At 38.0% G+C, this 22,656-nt stretch overlaps 1 protein-coding gene across 4 annotated transcripts in view; it reads left to right on the top strand.

The window, feature by feature from the left end:
• The window catches only part of SEMA3C (semaphorin 3C), a 113,021-nt gene that overhangs the window by 5,761 nt on the left and 84,604 nt on the right, over positions 1-22,656 (top strand). The window contains exon 2 of one of the 4 annotated variants that reach the window (XM_027639789.1): positions 16,025-16,061. The exons of the other annotated variants lie outside the window; for them this stretch is intronic. The gene's annotated coding sequence lies outside the window, so the exon portion shown is untranslated. The remainder of the gene's footprint in view (positions 1-16,024; positions 16,062-22,656) is intronic. 4 annotated transcript variants of the gene reach the window in all.

Raw genomic sequence — 22,656 nt, 5'->3', positions numbered from 1 at the left:
GAGAACTATGTCTGAAATAAAAATTTTTTGTATAATATGTCAACAGTAGTTTTATTTTTAAACTTGATTTCCAGATGGTAAGAAACAGCTTTCATTATGTCAGAAGAGTTTGCAGGTTGTTATGTATAACAAGGTAATGGCCTCACCTGTAATATGAACTTATGTTCTATAAATCTGTTCATTTACATGAATACTGGTAAAAGAGAAAAAGGTGAAACTTTGTGTTAATCTCTAGCAAAGTGTGATAACACACTTTCTTCATAAGCTGCTTCATAGCTTATTGTTTTTAAATCATGTAGGAATATCAAGTTATTGGCCGTCTCCTTGCCCTGAGAAGCTGTCAGTTTTTATGGAGAATTGTCACTCTTTTAAAGTGCATCGTTTGAAAATAAAACTATAATTAGGTCTCCTTATGTTTTAAATGACATTAGACAATAAAGACAAGTCATTCAAGCTTAGGATACTTACATGATATTTTTCAGGTTTTGAATTGGATTTGGCTTGGTGTCTACAGTTACATTACATAAGTTTTGGGGGTAGAATGCATACAGGAGGAGAAAATGAGTGATGCTTTTCAAAGCTAACCTGCTCCTTCAGGATCAAGTCAATTGAGCTGCAGCATTTCTCATGGGAAAATCCAGCAAGTATCTTGACCTATTCTGTTTTTCATCAGGAAAGATAAAAATGTGAATCATTTGAATCATGGGCTGCTTTTCTCTTTCCATCGACTTCATTAAGAATCAAATGTAATTAAAAAGTACGCCTGGGTAATACCTCAAGAGCCTGATAATGGGGATTTTGCAATTAACTTCAATGGATGAAGGACTACAACCCTAACTTCTATTTTTGAAATCAAAAGCCTGGCCCCATGTCTAATTAAAATGTAGTTCATGACTTAGCCGAGATTGTTAACTGTGCGTATGACGTGAGTGTGGAACTTATTGCTGTCTGCACCCTGAGTGCCTTGAAAATTGCAGCGCTGTACAGAACCCTGAGGCCTGATTTCTATAGCTTTGCACCTTGTATAGGCATTTACTCAGCTGAAAGAAAAGGTCAGGCTGGAGCTGAACTGCTTGCCGTGCACAGGTATACATGGTTATAGACAGCACTGGGCCTGCAGAGAGTCAGGCAAAGGGGCTCTCAGTTTGCCTGGAATAATTTGACGTGACCCAGTTATCCTGTTCAGCAGTGATGGTTCAAACCATCAATATTTGTACAGCATCTGCACTTGCAGAGCCACTGCAGTTGAAGAAGGATGGCTCCAGCTTTTTCTGATTCTGAAATTGCAAAGGTGTGAAGCCTGTGGTGCGACAGCTGCAGCAGTGTTGGGAAATCATGTGCTGTGTTGCCGTGGAGGATGCAGGTGTGAGGGAACCTGGGATGGGGGAAGTAAAGGACTCAGCATGTCACCCTACACCATTGGTGTACTATTCTCCCTCCTCCCAGCTCTTCTGGCTCCTTGTCCTTGGAATAGATCTTTCTTAATCTACTTAAATCACTGATCGTAATTAAAGCACCATAGTTTATTTTCTCTCCATAGCAAAAGACTTACCTTATCTGTTTATGAACTATCAAGTATGGTGCCTGCAGTTTCTCAAACTATGTGCATTCCTCTTTCTTACTGCACGTTCCCGAGCAGATAATTGGGAGCTGTATCGTTAAGTCTTTACAGAGGAAAAAGCTTTCTCAAATCAGTGGGAGTATTATCAGAATCAGGAAGGAGTTATTAGACCCCAGGTTAGTGTTTGAATTTGTTTCATACCATCTCAAATTTATTTTTGGATTATTGCAACCCGAAAATGTCAGGCTGTACCATTTTAACATAAAATTCTGAATTAATAAAAGCAGACTTAGTACTTATTTTTTAAAATACACTCGAACAAACTTCTTTGAGATTTTAATTTTTATGGTGATGCACAACCAAGTGATAATTTCACAATCTATTGGGAACATTTAATGCATTCCTACCTCAAATATCTGGTCTGGCAGATATTTCCCATGCAGACTCTTCCATTGTCTCCAGTGAAAATTCCATATGAGAAGTGGATCAAGGCTAATTTGCAGACGGTTTTGTTCCTCTCTTTGTCATAAAATTACTAGAACACGTAAAGGACTTTTAAGAAAGTATCAGTCAGCTTCATTAATGACAATTAAAAAGCATAAAATGTCACCAGAGCAACAGCAGCACTTATTCAACTGTCAACATATTTTAAAAGATTTAATGCAACCCCTGTGGTTACCCTCAAGGAAAAATAAAGGAGCTGAGAACCATTTTCTTTGAGCTCTTGAGCAACAGCAGTACAACTTGTTTTTAAACAATCCCTCATTGTAATGTTAATGTTACCACAGTTAATAAAAAGTTCATTTATTATTTGGGGGACTTTGTGCTGATGACAGTCTAGTAGGCAAAGGTTTATGCTCAAATAGTTGATTGGATCTTTTTTGGTGTCCATAGAATGAAAACTGCTTGCAAAATGAAGTAGAAGCAAAGCAAAAAAAAATAGAGAAAGAGGAAGAAGAGATCCATGGGTTTATATTTGTTTAAATGCAAAAGTCGTCTTGAATGTTCATGCAGTTGCCTAATTTTCAGCAAATTGGGTCATATTTTCTCAAATTTAACTGATTTATGGCTTTCACAGCTTCGTGGATTTAAATAATGCTAATTTATAAAGCATTGAACATCAACCATGTGTTAACATTTCCAATTTAATTGTATCTCACTGGAGATCTAAAAACTTAATACTTTCAACTAAAAATAAAATTATTTTTATCTTTAGTAGTGAAGATGGTATTTTTACCCTTGGTCATAAAACCAGAGAATATAAAGGGTCTGCAATGGGCCTTAAAGGTCATATAGTTGCAATTCCTCAGCCGTGCCATGAGTAGAGAGATCTCCCACTAGACCAGGTTGCTCAGAGCCCCATCCAATATGAGTTTGAACACTGCCAGGGTTGGGGCATCCACAACCTGTGTGGACAACCTGTTCCAGTGTCTTACTACCCTCACAGTAAACAATTTCTTCCTAATATCTAACATAAATTTCCCCTCTTTCAATGTGTATTGATTATTCCTTGTCCTGTCACTACAGTTCTTTCCAGCTTCTTTCCAGCTTCCCTGTAGGCTCCCTTCAGATACTGGGAGGTTGCTATGAGGTCTCTACACAACCTTCTCTTCTCCAGGCTGAACAGCCCCAAATTTCTCAGCCTGTCTTCGTAAGGGAGGTGCTCCAGTCCTCTTTTCAGCTTTTTGATCCTCCTCTGGGCTTGTTCCAACAGTTCAATGTCCTTATGTTGGGGACACCAGAAATGTAGAGGCCCAGACAGGGCCTCTATTTGCCAACTGCGGTTGTTCCTAAAAACAAATGCCTAATTTACAAATTATAGTCTTTTACAAATTGTAGTATTTGGGGACAATTTTTAGACTTTTATCTTTTCTGTATATTTCTTTCATTGCTTTGTTGTTTATTCTTTTTTTTTCTCTGTTGTTGAAATAAACAGAGGCTTAGTGCAATAAATCTTACTTCTACAGAAACTGAATTGCTTGAACAGGCTGTGAGTTAAATGTAAAAACAAAGCAACAACAAAAAAATCAAGCACTTTAAAGGTAGCATTATGTAGAAATGTCAGTATTCTTTCTACAGTTCCATGAGTAGACATCCCACGTGCCAAATGACATTGAATCTACTTATTTTCACACTCTTGTTCAGTGGCAGTGTCACTGAGTTAGCTTCACTGTCATTATTGTTGACATAAGTGTACAGGAAGGGAGAATTTAATGTATTCTTTCTGTATTTAGATAAATTGTGCCGTGTAATTTAACTTCGGTTATGAAAATGATCATGCAATAAAGCTTAAGTGACAGGGTCCAGTTCTGTGTTTGTTCTCCACAGTTAGTATAAGAGGTATCCTCATGGGAAAGCACAAATAAGTACATGTCTTCAAGGTAGTTAATTATCAGGCAACAAATTTATGGGAAAACCCTACAAATTTAATCCTTCTCTTCGATGAAGAACTCATCCAAGTTTGATAAAATTTGAGAAGAATTGTTTGTTTCTTGCATGATAATAAGTAGATCTCCTATCTAACAGATGACTTACTTCTTTTTGTTCCCCAACTCAGTCAATTTGTCCTGTATCTGAACCAGCTTATGGTTGGTTGGTTTGTTTGTTGTTGTTTTTTATTTTGGTATGGAAAAATCAAACTTTATCTGAGAACATTTTGACAGATTCTACACATCTTGGCACTCTCTGCTTCTCATAGAAGAAAGCAGCTTGTCTTGGCCAATTCCACTGCTCTGACATTACAATTCTTCCCTGTGTTGCCTGTCCAAGGCAAATGCTGAAGTCCCTACATAGGCAGTTATATTGTCATTATTGTACAACACATCTTCTTTTTATGTTTAAAAAAAACGTGATGAGAGAAAAATGGCACAGACATTTCTAATATCCCGTCTTTTTCAGGATTGTTCTGGTACCAGTAACAAGAGCTCCTCTGTGAGCCCTTTCCATACTGGATGAGCTCACAGTGCACTTTGATATGTGGTGCTGCACAAGCCTTTTTGTGTTATCAGATGTAATTAGTGACGTGACTCACAGTAATTACTCATTTTATTGAAGTGCGTTGACTGAAATCCTGCCATGAATAAATACATAGACCAAGAACTTACCCTGTCATTTGAACTGACTCTTTCCTCAACATGTGTATTTTGCTGCTGACTTTTCAGTGTTCTTAAGAACACTCCTTGTAAAAAGACTAGGCATTGTTTCTCAGGGAAAGGACTGTGCCTTAGGAATGCTGTTTACTGATTCACAGTGCACCTTCTCACTTGTCTTATTTTACGTCTAGATGGCAGGGGCTCAGCAGACAGCAGGTTAAAAGAAGGCTGTATGTTTTCCCCTGTTTATTTAATTAGAGAGTTGGGGTCTCAGGGATGCAACTGAGTGCTGTATTACCTGTGTGAATCAGGGTGATGTTGAATGTCCTCTCTTACTGTGAAGTCTGCCAGTTCTTCTTTGGGTAAAGTTAGTGGAGGTATTGTTTCCTGTTCCTTTGTACAGCAGTATTTGGGATATTTGCAACTGCTCAGATTGTAGGTAGATTTTTTTTTTTTTAGAAACACAGTACAAATAGTTTTAACTAATAATTTTAGAATGCTTATCTTACATTCCAGGACTGCATTTTGAAGATGTCCTGCTGCCGTCTTATATCTTATCTACAAGAAACTGTTGTCCGCGGTATTTCATCATTATCAGAAAAAAGAGGAAAAAAATTTCTGAAACTCTCCATCCAACCACCTCAATAGAAAACATTTCTGGAACAGCATTTCACTAGTACACAACTATAGTGAGTTCTATCAGGGAGTCCCAAGAAACACAGGCTCTATTAGGAACTCTGTGTTGTTAGGGAGAGAAAGCGAATTTCAGATCTGGTGTATGAATGCCCGCAAATCACCATGAGCGTAGAGGCTGGTCTGTGAGCACCTTTCAGGGCTGAGCTCTTAATTTTTAATTTGGCCACCATCTCCCAAGTGTTATATGACATTTTAATGAGATTGATAATTCTGGGGAAGGAAGAATGGTTTAGATTTTTTGTTCTTTTGGTGGGTGTTTTTTTAATTTTTATTTGGGGGCTGTAAGTAAACACTTCATATAAAATACACCCTCTTTTTATGAGAAGATTTTTACTTCCAGTGAAAATTTCAAATGCAAATACGATTCTGTGAAATGCAACATTTAGTAAAATTCAAAAGTCTGGGAATGAATACCCAGACTTTCAAACAGTTCTGCTTAATTTTACTCATTGCTCTGGAAATATATTATTGCCTCACCAAAATTATCTTCTAGAGTATGGATGAGAAGACATTACAATCAGCTTGGACTGCCAAGTTGCTTAACGGAAAAAAATTTGTATTGGCAGTTACTTTTATTTAAAAAAAAACTAACCCAGAAGTCAGCTGAACCCAAATTCTTTTAGTTACAGGCACTGCTTTCAGCCATTAAACAGGCCAGACTGGCATTCCAAAATTAAAGTAAAAAATTGTTTTAGAATTACATGGCGAATGTGTAATGGATTAAAATTCGCTTTCAACTATCTATCAACTCAACTATGGTCTCCTTTTAGAATTTCCTTTGCAATTTCACAGTTCCTATATTGCTTTGAAATGCAACTGAAAAACACAGGGTCTAGTAAATCCTTCCCTGAGATTAATAGGCTTTCTCAGTCACCTGTTCTCATGATCATTTGTTGTTTTTTCTTAGAATTTTATTCCTCTTGCTTAATACCGTTTCTCTTTACTATTCTTAATGAAAAATATGTTTACTTTTAAAAGCTGTGAGTTATGCAGAATAAATCAATTTATCTCAGCTAAGAATCAATTAAATTGGGAAAACATTTGTCTTCTTTTAACATCTTTGTAAATCAGGCTATATCTCTCAGTTTCCCAGCTTAAAGGAGCTGCAGAGTTTAATTTACAGGGAAGATAAGGGAAATATGCAAGGCAAGTGTCTGATAATTCATTTCAGTGGCTCGGAATGGCGAGGTTTGTTTTCTTTCCTTCTTGTGAATGCAAAGTTTTGAACAGCAGAAGAAGAAGATAAGCATCATGGACATATGGACACCACAATTGATAGTGTAATAGGAAACAGGGAGGGAAAGATGGTAACAGTAGATGTATTTATAATGCTGCAATAATTTATTTTTAATGCAAAAAGGTGTGTGCATTCAAAACACTGTGTCAGAGGTACATCAGTATGTAAACCTGTGTTTTCTGTTCATTGATACTGAGCATTTTACTAGGTGTGAACCTAACACTGATACAGAAACTCCTTGAAAACAGCTGCTGATCCACTGAAGGTGGATTTTCCTTATCCTCTGAGATATCCACTGAGTCATAACCAGCCAGGGAACAAAACACTGTGTTTTTCTTGGGACCAACACTATCGCACACTTCTTTGGCCTTTCTGGTGCGTTACAATGGCACAGGATACACATCATAACACATCTAGTTTTTATAGTTCTTAGAAATTCCTCCTTGTCTGGAATAACCAGCCTGCATGCCTCTCATTGCAGTTCTCTGAGGCAGTCTCTGTGTTAGTATGTTGAGTGCTCTTACAAGGCACAATATCAAATTAGCACACAAAAGTGTGAGCACTTGCATTGTTAGAATGGCACTCTCTGTTTTTTTTAATATCAACCAATTAAGATGTTATTTTCAAGGAGAGGCTTGGCATTTTTTCAAAAATTTACTTCTTGAGGCCTGAAAAGGATTTAGTTGGCATGTAGAAATGATCCCAGGTTTAGACTTTTCAATGGCTTCAACGTGAACGCAGCTGGAATTTTTTAAGCTGATTTGAGTAAAAACCCACTTCCTGCCACTGTTGAAAATAATGCACTATAATTTTATTGTATTTTTTTTCCTAAAGCAGACAAACCTACAGCAAAGACAAAAGAGTTTAAAGCCCACATAAGGTGTTTTATTGTGGTTCGCATTAGGGAATTAAAGCTGTGCATATATGCCTGTAAAGCTATTACCTCTGGTTTAATAACATCTTTCTAGCTTTGGTAAGTCCCTTTAAAATGAGAAGGTTGTCAGCCATTCATTTCTCCAGTAGAAGCACTGTTTTATTTATGGATACTTGGGAATGTAAGACTTTTTCAAATCAAATTTTCAAAAGTATAGTAGGAATAAAGAATCATTTGCCAGTGATTTTTATTTCATTGAATGTTCCTTCAACCTCCCTCTATTATTTCCTGATCTCAGGTAAACATGTTCCTAAGTTCACACCAACAGCTGAAAAAGTGTGTCCTTAAAAACTAAACTGCATAAAATTGCAAAAAAAATAATTTGAAACTTTCAGATGTAGTCAGATATATTACTATCTGTGCTAGTAGTGCTCAGAAAGTGAAGCTAGGAGAAGACTTACAAACTTGGCCAGCATAGTTTGGCCCAGGAGCCAGGTCTATCCAGCAAACCACAGACTTGTATCTGGTCCCATTTTTTGCTTTGAGACATGGGAGAATCTGCTTGCACACTATGTGCTTCCTTAGCTGATGAATTCTTCCTCCCCAGCACCCAGAAGATGAGCAGTGGGTTCATGATGCACTGGCATGGCATTTACAGAAGAAAAAGAACATGAGTCTTTCCTCATTTTTGTGTATATTTGCCCCTGGATGGGTTAGAGCAGGCACTGGGGGAGAGAGGCGAGCGCAGGAATTCAACATCTCCCCAGCATCTGGGAAGAACAGACCACCCTGATGCAGGGGCTCTGAAGAGGGTTTTGTAGAGGAAGGTTGTGCCAGCTGAATCAATACTGAGGCAGGTTTCATACCTACTGTGGTAATTCAGATGTATTGGGGAGGGGGGGCAATCAAATAGAATTGTTAAAACAAACAAACAAACCAGCAAATCTTTCTGGAGTTGTTTTGTTTTTTTTTTTTTTTTTTACAGATACAGGAATCTACCTCAAATGATGACTTAATTTCCATTTGCTATTTAAAAAAAAAAATTATTCCAGATTCTCAGGGTGCCATTGCCAAAGAAATTTCCTTCATAAAACACTCCAGATACATGCAGCACTGCAGTACAGTGATGAAATCCCTCTCCATTACTATTAGTATTATATTTGTGCTTCAATTCAGTGGATTTTTATTGGTATGGTGTTGGTATTAGTATTGGTACTCGGGGCAAGCATGGAATGCTGGTTATGAGGCAGCCTGTGCTTCTCCTTGTATCCTTAGTTCCTCTCTTATCTTGTCCTTAAAGAGGTGAAAGAATTCTGCCTGGTCTTGTCCAAGAGGCAAGCAGATGAGTTTATTCTTTTCAGTCTGTGTGGTGACTGTGAAGGACCTTTGCTTTAAGGTTATTCTCTTTTACACAAGGGTACAATGGCATTGGAAGGGGTTTATTGCTTGCTTTTGGCTATTGAAGGCATCCCTAGGCAGCTGGAAATCCCTTTCAGATTGGTTTGGATGTGAGAGAAAACATGTAACATCTAAGATCAACTAAACTTGAGATTGTAACATCAATAAACCACAGCACTCTGAATAAACAAGGTGGCCACTCACTGTTTACTGTTCCTTTTGCTTATTTTTCCAGCCCTGTGTCTGTGATAGCCCCAACCTGTTTGCTGAGCAGTTTAAAATGACTTTTTTTCAAAATAGGTCTGACTTTTAGTTGATAGGTATAAGTTGTATGTGGAAATGTGTCAGAGAGAATTAGCAGCTTGTGGGACATTTTTTCTCTAAAAGGCTCTTTCAGGAAAGCAGCTGTTCATCAGTGGAGAGCGAGAGGGTGGCATAGGAGGCACTAAGAGGCAAAAGGGTCTTGTAGAGATTATTCACAGGCACAAGATTCTGCACCCCAGCTCACGCAGTATGAGAATATTCAGCCTTAATATCTGCTCCAGAGGTAATCTCCAGTTCCTTTGAAGCTGATTTCAAATCTGATATCAGATCTTCTCATACTGAAGAAAGTCCATATGTATTCTCTTTAGGGTCATTTAGGAGGCAAAATACTGCTTTCTTTATACAAGAATGGAGCATGGTTCTGGCCTACTGTGTCATTTATATGTTAAAATTTTCTGCAGCTGTGCCAATTCATTTGTTTTGATTTGTGGAGATGAAAGATTTGGAAAAGAGATTGCTGTGACCAGTTTTGGACCCTGCCAGCATAACAGGTTCTGGCAAAATAGAGGAACCCCAGTGAAGGGCCACCAGGCGGTTATGGGTGTTGGAGCATGTGGTAAACAAGGAAATGATGACAGCCGAGTTTCTTCTCGTGGCTGTCTGATGGGGAGAGTCAGACTCTTCTCAGCAGTGCACAGTGACATCTGTTTAGATGCTAGGACTTTTTTTACTTCTTCTTCTTTTTTTTTCTCTTTTGGTTGGTTTGTTAGTTGGTTGATTGGTTGGTTTGGTTTGGTTTTTAATTATAAGCATAGTGAGACATCGGAACAGTTGTGTAAGGAGGCAGCAGACTCTCCACTGGTATATGAAACTCAACTAGATGAGGTCCTGTGCTCACTTCAGTAGGTAGTCCTGTTTTGAGCGGGATTTTGGCTGACACAACCTTCAGATGTCATTTCCAACCTGCATGTTTTGTGGTTCTGTGATTTTATCAGTATCAGCAGGTGTGAGTCTTAAGGCGTTGGTGTCTGTGTTGGCAGTGTTTTCAGCACAGTTTATCTATTAAAGCAGCTCTGAAGAAGAGAGTTAGCTTTTCTCAAAAAGGTCAGAAATCTGACCCAAATGACCTGGCAGCCTGTGTCCACAATGAAGGCTATAAACACTCAACATCAGGAATTTTTATTTAGATGCTTACTGCAAATTATTGTGCCTGAAGTGTGGGTTTCCAAGATTGAAACTTTGCATGTTGTATAAATTGTTTTTTTACAGTTTAATACAATAGATTTCCCTGGTGTGGAAGAGAAAGACATGAGTCTGTCTGTATTTGCACAGTAAAATATAACAATTCCTCTTCTAAAGAATGGCAGAAATCCTAGATATGCAGCATTAAATGAAATTATATGAAAGCAATGTCAGATGATTCTGCCTATGTTTTCTGTACATAATCTCCTTTGTTCTCTTGTTTGAGAAAGAGATTGCCTTCTTGTTAAATCAGTACATGTTATGATGGAGTGTGCATTATGTAACTAAATTTACAGGTGCGTAATTTATATGTTTAGTTTTGAAATTCTACTGAACTCCTTTATTATCAGGTCAGAAGAAAGGTTAAATTATATTAGTAACATTGATCAAATTTCACAGTATGCATTTGGTCTCACAACAGATATTAGAACTTGTTCTGGTTCTGGTTTATTTTTGAAGTTTGTATCTGTACATGTGTGTAATGTTACATAGAGCAGATAAAGCAGACTTCTACAGTACATGCTGTGTTTGGGGAGGTATATGTGTCTACTTCTGGGCAAGCTTTATGTTATCTGATGTATGACAGTTGTCTAGCAAAAAATGTTTGCAAAAATAATACTAAAATGGAAAATCCAGAGTAAAAGATTCTAAATTATGTGGCCACATCCTGTTTTGAATGCATAAATTTGTCCAAGATATTTAATTTTCTTTCCTTTCAGTGGCTGAGTTTGCACACTCAAACTCTACTCTTTAGTGATGTGTGTGCACACATACATATGCACAACCAGCATAGAAAAAATTAGTAATCTAATGCATACTTCTGAGTTTAACCTTTAGCTGTCATGTGATCTATACTGAAATATTTTGAATATTTGAAAAATTCCTTGGGACTGTATTGATTGTTAGGCTGTACAGACTTAGAGAAGGTTTGTTTAACCTCTCTACAAGGCTGTGATGGTCTCTGATTGGCATTATTCATTGGAGTCACTCTATTTTTCCTGTCTTTGTAGTCACAGAATCGTGTGGTTTGGAAGGGACCCCCAGCCAACACTATCAAAGTAGATCTGATTATATCAGGTTGCCTGAATAACTACAATGGCGGAAACCCCACCCTTTAGTATCAGTGTTCCAGTAGCCTCCCAGCAGGTCATTTCATGCATGAGTAAGATGACTAATTCCCCATCCCTGGAAGTGTTCCAGGCCAAGCTAGATCAGGCTTTGAACAACCTGGTTTAGTGAAAGGTGTCTCTGCCTATGGGGAAATGAAACGAGATGAGGTTTAACATCCCTTACAACCCAAACCATTCTATGATTGATTCTAAAAGTTCCCCTTTTCATTCATTTCTTAAAACTGGACAGACCTTGTCCTCTCATTTCTACATGCGCGCCCTGTGGTCCAGAAACATTATTTGTTCCTTGGCTTATTTTTAATCTTCCATTCTAATGCTGAACTGCTTGCTTCAGTAGTTGCTCACCATCTCTTCACTCCTCTCCAGGTTCATCTCTGTGTATAATAGGAATAGAGTCTGGCTCTATGTCTATTACAAGAGTTCATCATTCAGCCACTTTAAAACTGACTAAAATCAGAATCAGAACAATATATCTTTCTGTGTGTATACTCACTGACTATTAAGTTGGTTTAGTGTCCATTTGGGGAAGAAAAAGGAGATTTTTTTTTGGCCCCAATGCAATTAGAGTCAAATATTGAGCTGGTTTGTTTTTTTTTTCCAGAGAATGTGAACAAATGTGATTTGAGTACCCATGGCAGTTGTTTAGTGTATTTTGAAGTTGGATTTCATGATATTATGAGGAACCCACCTGCAGCCATTTTTGGAGAAGTTTCTCTATAACTTTCTGAGGATGCCTTTTGATTCCTTCACATAACTCCTATATGCAGTTTAAAAGGAAAAGCATGTTTACCAGTTCCCTATTAATTTGCATTTTGGGCATTAATCCTTGTCACTGGGGCAATCCAAAGCATTGCATCATTTGGTAATACCAAAATAGGAGCAAAATCTCTTGTATATGAAGAATAAAATAGAATAGATCTCAATTCACTCCTTTAGATTCTCTGCAGACAAATTCATTTCCATGTGGTAAAGGATAGATGGGTTTTGTCTGTAATGGGATATTCATTTTCATTTGATCTGCCTTAATCCTGAAGATATGGGTTTAGATCCCAGAGCCATTGAAAATATTAGCTTGATGTTTCCATCAAGCTTGAAAAGCTCTGTGACTGAAGGCTCTCAGCAGCTGTTATCTGTTATAATAAATGCCAATGATAAAAAAGACTAGACAAGCTGAGGATTTAAGAACAAATAAAAGTATTTTCTTAATTAAGTTAGGAAAAAAAATCCTTTGATGATTTCTTTATTGATAGAAAAAAGTACAAAGATTGTTCTTTTCCACAAATACTGCTTAGGATTTGGGGGTCACAGTTCATAGCAAAATACACCACCTCTGTTTGCCCAGCTGCCACACCTCCTCTGCCTTCTCTCCTCCTCTATGTGAAGAGGCTGAAAGCAAGGTAAAGGGAATAAGAGATTTAGTGCTACTCTAATTGTAGATGATAATTAATGTAAATGATGTTAACAGGATTAAGACTTTTTGCTTCCATGTGCATATCCCACCTGAGAGGAATGGTACCCTTGTATTTAAGCCCAGGGAACAGAGGTGTGTTTGGCTTCCAGTGTGGTTTTGGCTTCGTAGTGACATGTAACGGTGATCCAGAATGCAGGAATAAGGCTTGCAAGTGCTTTTATTATTATTTTTTTTTCTGTTTTGTTTGTTTGTTTTGGTTTTTTTGGTTTTTTTTAAGTCACCTTTGCAACAACTAGAAACTGCTCCTCCAGCATAACCCGGGCATTCTAGATAGAATGGGCCCTCAAACAGAAGCAGACCAAAATGTCAAAACCAAAGGAAACTCTTAAGGAGAAAAAGGATATGGGAGGGATGTTTATTTCAGCTTTCATTCCGAGTTCAATTTTATGGATGTTACACACAAATTAAAGTAAGATTGTGTTACAGAACTGTGTGTTACAAAACCTTATGGCACAAAATTTAAAGAAAAAAAATCTGTATTCATGTCTGTGTCTCCATACACTTTGAACAGATGTGGTTTAATTTCAAAATGGTCCACAGAGGTTTATGCCCAGCATAATGCTTATATAGCAGCAGTCTTTCTCTGTCTTACATGTTTCCATTTGGTTTTGGCAAAACAACAACTAAAAAGACATTCCATTTTGTGGGGACAAAAAACCCCTTCTGCAGTCCAATGATGTTACTGAACTTTGGATTATGATAGTATTTTCCAATGGATGCAGTATTTCAATTAGAAATCTACATTTAATCCCTCTCCACCCTAAAAGACGGTGTGCATTTATGAACACAGTGATACATGGCAATGTTCAATGCTTTCTTTCACTGTAAGAGAGTATTCAACTTTCTAATGAAAATTAGAATGAAAACAGAATAGATTAATATCATCTTATATGTTTTTACGACTTTTATCTTGTGTCCAAGCTTCAGCATGAAGCGTTTGTTCAGTTCAGAGGTTTCAGAGCCCATGGAAGAGGGGCATGCATTAAAAGGTGGCACTTACACGTGTCAGGACAGGCCTTGCTACTGCTCTTGCCAATGATGAACAGGGCACATGTTTGCTGTTGTCCCTTCTTCACTGCCCACACCAGTAATTGCGACTTTGCATTATTTATAGAGACTGAGTTGGTTTGCAGTTTTGTTTTTTCCTACTTTTCTCTTTAGCCACTATCCAACATGACTGTACCCAAGCTTTTTGTTGAGGTTTGTCTGGTGGAAGCAGAATTAAAGATTTTTGTGTACTTTGCCATCTTATGACAACTGGCAGCAATCGAAATGAGGCATGTCAAGCAACTACCACAAAAAGAAATCAGTAATTTACAAGTTCAGAAAAAGGTTGAAGAAACAAGCCTTCTCTGTAATTTTGCTGTCTTGTACAGTTTGTTAATATTTCCACATTTGAGAATATTTAATTTTCCTAATTGAGGGAATGTTACACTACAGTTCAGAAGAGAAGGCAAAATCAAAAGCAAAATACTCTCATTTTCATCAGAACAGTGCTAATGCTTATGTTAGTCAGTGAGAAAAACATGGGGGTGTATGGGAAGAAACTGTCTCTCCTGCAGTCAATTAAATATGTCTCATACCTAACTGATTAAAGCTGCCTTTTTTTCCATTATGATAATAAGATTCATTGGAAACAGACTGAGAGTAGGACCATTTCTCCAAGCATTTAAAATCTTTAGAGGAAGGGAAAAAGTAAAACCCAAATGCCAGCCTTGCCAGTTTGAGTTTGATTATATGAAGTCAATAGCTGTAGCTTGCAACAGATGCAAAGTTTTTCTTCCTGCTTAGTTGTTGACTCCTGTCATAACTAGACCTGCTGAATCTTAACTAGTACAACACATGTGAGAAATTTTCACTCATGACAAAACCATGGGTCAGAAAGGTGATGATCTGCTGTGTAGGCACAAGTCTAAAATGAAGATCCCAAGTTAAATCATAGGTCGTCTCGCAGAGTAAAGGACCTTTCCCCATCCCCAATTTGGCTGCTTTTAAAATAGTATAATTACAGAAGGATTTCAGAGAACCAATCTTTGTAATGCCTTTCTCTTTCTATAAAATCTATTGTTACTTATTTCTAAGCTCCTTAAGAGACTATATACTATTCTGCCAGGCTAAAATATGCATTGTCCTTAAAATTCTTCACACTTACTGTCTCCTCCAATTTGATTCACAGTTTCTCCCTTCTGTATCTAGTTCCCTGTCCAAGTTAAAATGTAAAATAAAATAGAAGAGATGTTTGGGCCTCTGAACACATTGCTGAAAGGTTCATTTTTCTACACACAAGTGTTCAGAGTATTTCTCACAGAAGAATAGCATAAATTATGGAGATTCTGTTCACAGAACAGTGAATGGTATTGTCAGTTTGCTTAGGAAAAACTAATGAGGTTGTAAAGAAATACTGTCTGCTTTATAAGAGTAAAATTTGACAGCTGGAAAAACAAGGGCAATAGGCTGACTTCCATTTTCCATTGATTTTAGCCCCCAACATTCAGAAGACTTCCTTTTCTGCAAAACCACATTCACGCTGCCTACACACGAACTCACAATGCTCTTTTACTCCAAGCCAGAGGCAGGTTAAACTTCATTAGTGGAGTAAGGCTTGAGGAAAGTTCAAACTGTAACAGATAGTAATGTGACAAATAAAGAATTAGGGTTTGTTTTACTAAGGCAAAAATAAAGGCCAGAGCAAGGTTCCCATGGCTCTTTTGTGCCTTTAACCACTGGCTAGGAATACCATGCCTTCTCATAGTTTGGTTTACATACTGTATAAGCCTAGTAGACAAATACCATGGATTTTTTAATGCATTTAAGCACTCAGTTGAAACACGCATATGTCTCATTAAATAAAAAAAAATATGCCTAAAAGTATTTGCCTTAGAGCTAGAAATAAGAACAGAAACTAAAATATGTGTTCAGAGTATTCTTAGTAGATGCACTAGTAGCTCAGCTTAAAATAAAAAAAAAAAGAATGCATTTTATGTCTGGATAGATTGCATTAGGTTTATGCAACAACAATAAATTCTCACCCAAGCATCCTCATATTTACACGTTCCCAGGCCTTGCTGTTCTAGAATAAAGGATGGATCGTTACAGGTGAGTGACAGATACCTGTGGTAACTGATGGGCTGTGATTTGAGAATTTAAGTTCTTCTCACTCCACTAGCAAACTATATAATGGCTAATGTGCAGTGGCACAGTCACATACAAATGTGTCTGACATTAATACCTGAAAACTTTTTATTAATATATATTGGATGAGCTTTAACAATCTACTTGCTATATGCTGTGCGCTGGAATGTACAAAAGATAGTGACTGCATGCAAACAATATTACAGAATGAGGGCTAATGCAACAGAAAAATGATGTGCTGAAATACCTGGCAAAAATATGTGACTGGCTCCTGCAGTGGAATTAAAAGCCACTGTGTCTTTGTGTCTGTGCTTGCTCTTGTGCCCATGGGGAGAATTAGGCAACCCTGTCAAATAAACAAATACTCCAAAAATCATCATGCTTCTTTAAACTTTACCTGGAAGTATGAAGGGGATAATCTTGGAGGACAGAAATAGAACACAAATCTTAGTATTTAGTTGTCTTGTTCAGGTCTGCAGGGAGGTACTGCTATTAGTCTGGAATCTGCACACAGGATCATTGCCTGAAGAGAAATGTTTGCATAGTTTACATTCAAAGAGCTAAGCAGAGATTGTGTATAACAAAGAGAGAGAGAGAGAAAATGTTTTAATTTCCATATTAATTTGGAAGGAAGGAGTCAGAAGTTCCAATTCCAGACCATGTTTCTTAAGTAACTGTTGTAAGTAGGAGACATAAGGTAAGGTAATCGAAGTGCACTTTTCACTCTTCTCTGTAGGCACTGCTGTGATACACAAAAAATAATTCAGAAGGAGTTGAACTCGACTGAGAAGCACAAGTAGCTCAGGTTAGATCCAAGTCCTAAGTTCAGTGTCTTGTTTTCATAATTACAACTTTATTTTATAGCAGCTGGTAACTCTGTAAAACAGAGAAATTGTCCTTTTGGTACAGCCTTTGGGATGGTGGAAGACCAGAGCTGTGGCCAACTGCGATTCCTTTCTTCACATCCACCAGATGATTCTTGTGGCCCCAAAATCTTCTCTTTGACTGTCTTCTGCATGGATTAGGCCTCATACATCAGTTGTTGTGCTGCGTCTCCCAGACTGAATGTTGGGAAACATCTAATTTTGGAAGGCTGGTAACACTCTGACCTGGCTTTAAACTGGCTCACAGATGCCAAAACTGAGTTAATTTTGTACATGTTGCCAGAAGGTACTCGTGTGCTTTGAGGTTTTAAGTTCTTACTGTTGTGAGTGAACAAATCTGTCAGTTTTATATGATAGCGATCCCCAAATGCTGCATATAGACATACAGGGATGCCTGTGTTCTGGAAAGGATTTAAGCCCTGGTGAATAACTCCTTTAAAACTTTACAAGGTTAGTTAAATTGTCATTTGGTACTTTGTAAGAACAATTTACTTTATGACTTGAAGGAAACTTCTTCAGTGAAAGCAAATATAAAATGAAGAAAGTGAATTTAGTTTTCTAAATTATTTTTGCAGAAGGGGAAAAAAAGTGATAAAATTAGTCAGGGTGAAAATAGTACATTTCTTCAAAATAAGGCATACATTGTAGTCAATACATGTGTCAGAACAACCCTGATGATACTCATTTAAAAACCATGAAATGCAGGGTAACTTATAAGCTAATTCTGAAGTGTGTAATGAATAAAAATTGCCTTTGTTGCAATTAGAATTTGTGCTGACAGTGAAAAATACAATTTGAAACCAGACATTTAGACTGACTCCCTTTTCTCTCTTCGTCATTCAAGTAGCCTTCTCAGCTGTGTATGTGGGGGCAGCTGCATTTACCTCTAATGAAATTATGCCAGCAGAGAATTTGGCTCTGTTTCATTAACTTTGCTTGTTTCTCGGAGCTTTTATGTCTCATTCCCTCAAGCAACAGAATAGATATCTATTCAAGATACTTGTGAATTCAGAACACTTTATGTTTTTTGCCCCAGGTAAGGAAGGTGTCTAAATCTCTCTCTTTTCCTGATTTACACATGTACACACACAATTCTGTTCCTTTGTCTATGTGTGCACACACATATACACACAGGCACAAAAGGGCACTGTGAGACCTCTATCTTAAGACTTGTATTATAAATACAGGAACTGTGAAAAACAGAAATATGAGAAATCTTAACTCCTCTAATCCACCTAATTTTATTGAAAAAGTATTTGCCCCAGCACATTTTTGTAGTGCTTTCTCTTGCTCAGTAATGAATGTCTTAAGCACAGAAACTTTTTTTCTGTTATTTCAGCAAGAAGAATTATTTTCTAACTATGAGCCTTTGTTTTCTATTTTGTAACTCTTTGTAACAGTCAATTATACTTTTGTGCACCGTCCTAATCCTGTCCTGTTTGAGCACAGTGTACTCACACAGAAATTGTTGCTATGTTGCTTTACAATAATCATTTTTTGACCTTGCTGGGCATGCTTCGGTTTGTTTGTTTGTTTGTTCATGTTTTCTTGGTGTTCCTTCATAATTCTGTTTCTTAAGTCTCTTGAATATTTAGTGTTCCAAACTTGCACGACTTGTCCTTGACATTACTAACACTGAAGAACTTAGCAGGAAAGTTCATTATTCCATGGAGAAGCTCAGGGTGGTAAAGGGCTGTTCTATGGTGGGATTCTTCCAGGTAGGCTTCAAAGTGATGCTAAATACAATTCAGTGCATTTTTAATTAATTTCTTGCAGGTGCATATGCTTCCATTGTTCTAATGGTAATTTAATGTGTGCAAATCCAGACTAACTCCCTTGAAGTTGATGAATATGCATCACCTTCTTAATTGTGTATTAAGGGATTAGATTTGAAATGGTAAAACTACAGTGAGCCAAGTCCATAGGCATATTCCCATATCAGCAGTGACACAGAACTAGTGAACTAACAGAACCAAGACTTTGGACAACTCTACATGTTGATGTGCACTCTGTTTCCTGAAGCTTGTCATTTTGCCATTGACTCACCAACTGTACAAATGCATAGGCCTGTGCTCTCAGCTCTTTCATATATCAGGCACAAGTCTATTCTTGCCCTCTAAAGACCACATGTGCAGTAGAACAGAAGCGTCAAGAGAGTATGTTGTTCCAGAGGCTTTCAGACTAATTCATCCTACATTTTGCCATTCAGCTTGACTGGCGAGGGAAATCTCAGGTTTTACCTATGAAAGGAAATGATACCTGAAGTCACACACTTGAAGGTCACTCAGGTCACTTAGTGGTGCCTGAGACAAGATCACCTTGTCAGGTGTAATGGGGGAGACCCATGTGGAGTTGGGTTGCTGGTAATAGCAGGCAGCAATGCTGAATTAGGCTGCCTTATCTCAGGATTTTGTCTCCTTGCTTTCCCCTGTAGCACTTAGGTGTCAGCGCAGTCTGCTGGTTGCAGAGAGATCCAGACAGTGTTGTAGGACTGGAATAGGGGCTTCAGGATGTAGGAACGTGTTTTTAACTATGTGACTGCTATTGTCAGTATTGTTACCGATGTTGGAATATTCCGTTGTAAGCAGATTTCATCAGAATCCTGCTGCCAATGCTGAATCCTTTTTCTGTACATTCTTCATGTGTATGGGTACATCTCTTCTTCTGAGAACTTCATTTGAAAGCAGGATTTTGACTTGCATATAGACTTGTGCTCTAAACAGCCTCGTACTTAACCAACAAGGATACTTAGGTCTGAGGTGTTGTGTGTGCCTGGGGCTTGGTGTAACATTTTTCCTACTTTTCTCTTTAGCCACTATCCAACATGTGGCTAATTTACTCAGACAATTGTCACTGGTACCAGCACTCCTTATTACACAATTTAGCAATCTGCTGCCTCCTTGGCCTCTCAGCATCAGGACATACCCTGCAGAAAGCAGCCTCTGCATGCCCTGAAAGAAGTTGGTGATAGAAAGGAGAATGAAAATGTAGTTCATCAGTGGAGTCTTTACTGCTGTTGTGCAATATGCATGTCAAATCATCTCCTTATGCCTGTTGTTTACTGTGTAGCAGAAAATAAGTTGAATTGTTGAGGAATTTTCAGTCTTAAGAAAGAGTTTAACAGATCTAGTTTCTTGGGCTGGAGGATAAAACGGATATAGAAAAGCAAGTGCTTGCAGGAGTGTGAATGGGCTTTTGTTAAAGAACGATAGAAAACAAAAGACTCACCATGGTGTTCAGGAAAAGCTTGTATTTTGTCTAATGCATAAGATATATTTGTCTAGCAATTGTATCCTTACAAAATAAGACCCAGGTACATATAACAAACAAATTAAATTAGACGTATATGTGTTGGTTGGTTTGTTTTTTGGGTTTTTTTTTTGTTTTGTTTTGGTTTGGTTTTTTTTCCTTTTAGGTGCATAATGTGCCTGAAGGCAGTTTTAACTTGCATAGGCTTCAAAGGTTTGTGATATATGATATATGCAAAATGAGAAGAATTTCTGGTTTGTTCTTTTGCTTTCTTTATGGATAAATGCCTGTGTGCCATGGAGCAGACAGGTTTAAAGTGCAGAAGTGTTTAGGTATGCAATAGGAAATGGTGTTCAATTAATGGTGTTTAATTAATTTGATGCTACTGTTCTTTAAGTAGGGTAAATAAATGTACCTTTGAGCCCATTAGCTTTATCAATTCCTTGAAGGTATGAAAAAATTTGGAAGCAACATTTGAACAAGTATGAAATAAAATAGAAAATGCTTATGTTTTGACTGGGATCATTAGAATTTTTCCTTGGATTTTAAAGCAGTGTTTTATTGCCTACTGTGAAGAGTTTTTGCATAAAACCCAGGAAACCTGGATGAGAACCTTGTGCAATATTAACCATATCAGGAGAGAGCCACTGAGTAAACTACAGAAATGGCATTGAAATCTGTAGGACTGGTAGGAAAATAAGACACTACTATCACTTTTCAATATGTATGAGACATCAGAACTGAAAATAAGAGAAATCAGTGCTTCTAATCTTCAGGTACATTTTACATAATTTTCTCTCCTGCTTATTATCATTATTACTTTCCACCTTTAAATACAGAGTTTTCTGTAGTTATGCTGCAGCAACTCTAGTGATCATTCTTCCTGAGCCTGATTTGATCCCGTGCTTCTCACACTTTATTCCCCGTGTCTGAACAGGGACTTGGATTTTACTGGGGCGATTGTGGGCAGCTCTGTGTCCCTGTCCAACCTCCATGCCTCCATGAGAGCAGCATGGCTTCCCAGCGACCACCACAGCCAGACAGGACGGCAGGCTCTGCAGTGCTGCTGCCCATGCCATGGTTGAGCTCTCTTGACTTTTTGCCGAGATGACAGAGCTGCCCTGCGATCCGGTCTGGGGTCACGGCCGTCCCCCCAGGCAGAGCAGCCTTCCCGGACAGAGATGCCACTGCCAGCGGGCAGCTGTGTCTCACGCCGTGTATTTTTGGAAGTCTCTGAACTTTACAGTTAAAGATGTGCCAGAAGTAGTTAGGAAAAGTTCAAGAGACACTGAGCACTTGAGTGCTTGCTTTTTAACCCGCTAGTCTGACAGTGTTAGTAAAACCTAGTTTGACAGTCCTCAATGCAATTTAAGTGGATTGAGCTTGCAGCTGCAGGTTAGTTTGTTTCAGTTGCCTCATGGGCAGCAATTACTTCTGCTCATTAGAAACTCTCAACATTTTTTAAAAAATTATTAAAATATGTTTTCAAGTTTCTAATAAAGAATATAGTTTTTCCAGGAATCGGTCCTGGAGTAATGTGGGCTGAACGAGCATTAGCACCACTAGTGAGCATGCCACAGCAGCAGGCTCTGATCAACAGTGGAGGAGTGAGAGGAAGAGCGGGGAATGATGGCAGAAGGAAAGCAGAAATGGACTCTACTTCAGAATGAGCGGACCAGCCAGGAAAGTACTGAGCTGAATTAAAGTGGGAAAGAATTTTTTTTTTCCCCACTAGAAAAGAAGTAAAGAAAAGCTTTGTTTGGTTTGTCACGGAGTCTAATTTAGTTAAACTCAGTGGGCCACTTACTGGCTTCCATGGAAGGAAGAAATGTGTATTCATTCAATCATGTTAAAGATGAATAAAACTTCCCTGTTGCTTCAAGTGTTTCACCTTTTCTTTCTGTAATGCTCCTAAGTATTTGCCACGAGGGGCTCATTGGCTTCCCAGGGGATTTAACATTCATGTAACAGTCCAGAAACATAATTGTCTCATACTTTGGTATTGCAGCATATTTTGAAGAGATTTATGGGGAAGGAAGAGTTTGAAGAACAGCACAGTGCCTGCTGTCTTCTCACAAAAGGTTTTTGCCTTCCCTCTGTGACAAACCACCCTCCTCCTATGCACGTTAGCACCTGTGAAAGTTTTTGTGTGTGCTGCTCTTCCACTGTATGTGTTCCTGCTCTGCACAGGTTTTCTGAGGGCCTCAGTTAGAATATATTTGCAATGCTTAACTTTGCCACTTAATATAATTTATATGTCCAGACTAAAAAGTTTCAATAGCTGTGACTTTTTATACTGCTAAACATAGAAATTTAGCACTCCAAATACTGATTTAATTCATGTGTGGAGGCATTCTTTTGGGGAAAAGATGGAATTTCATTTGAAAAATTATTTCCATTATATTCCACCCCGGTAGCTATTTTGG

This window comes from Corapipo altera, unplaced genomic scaffold (genome assembly GCF_003945725.1).
Source record: "Corapipo altera isolate COAL_440 unplaced genomic scaffold, ASM394572v1 1b, whole genome shotgun sequence".
NCBI classification, from domain to species: Eukaryota; Metazoa; Chordata; class Aves; order Passeriformes; family Pipridae; genus Corapipo; species Corapipo altera.
The sequence above is the reverse complement of the archived record's forward strand: the minus strand, read 5'-3'. Positions and strand labels throughout refer to the sequence as shown.